Source organism: Haliaeetus leucocephalus, unplaced genomic scaffold (genome assembly GCF_000737465.1).
Source record: "Haliaeetus leucocephalus isolate CR32 unplaced genomic scaffold, Haliaeetus_leucocephalus-4.0 Scaffold889, whole genome shotgun sequence".
NCBI lineage: Eukaryota > Metazoa > Chordata > Aves > Accipitriformes > Accipitridae > Haliaeetus > Haliaeetus leucocephalus.
In genome coordinates, this window is record NW_010973325.1 from 4,498,076 (window position 1) to 4,498,528 (window position 453).

Here is a 453-nt window from a genome sequence, read left to right on the forward strand (position 1 = left end):
GGGACCGGCTGCGGGACCTCCCCTGGCTGCTGGGCGTCAGTTCGCTGCGGAAAGGCGCAGCCTGGAAACGCAGCCTGTGTGTCAGCGGGAACTAACTGAGCGCACAGCTGGCGACAGATTAACCCTTCACGGATTACTTACGTCGGAGGTCGGCGCTAAGCGCGCCAGCGGCTGCGGGTGTAACGCGCGGCCAGGTGTAGTCTGCACGTGTCGCTACGCCTAAGAGCGAAGTGGCGATGCCAAACGCCTTAACTGACCTAAGGGCCTTTGCGCGAGGTAGTTTTGACAGTGAACTTCTCGGCATAAAGCCCCGCCCCGGGGGAGGGCGGTGACGGCGGTGGGCGTGGCCAGGCAGAGGCAGACGGGCTGCGTGCGGCTCGGCCTTTGCCTAGGGGCGGGGTCTCCGGGAGGGGGCGGGGCTCGGAGGGGTCCTTCGGACGTGGAGGAAACGCG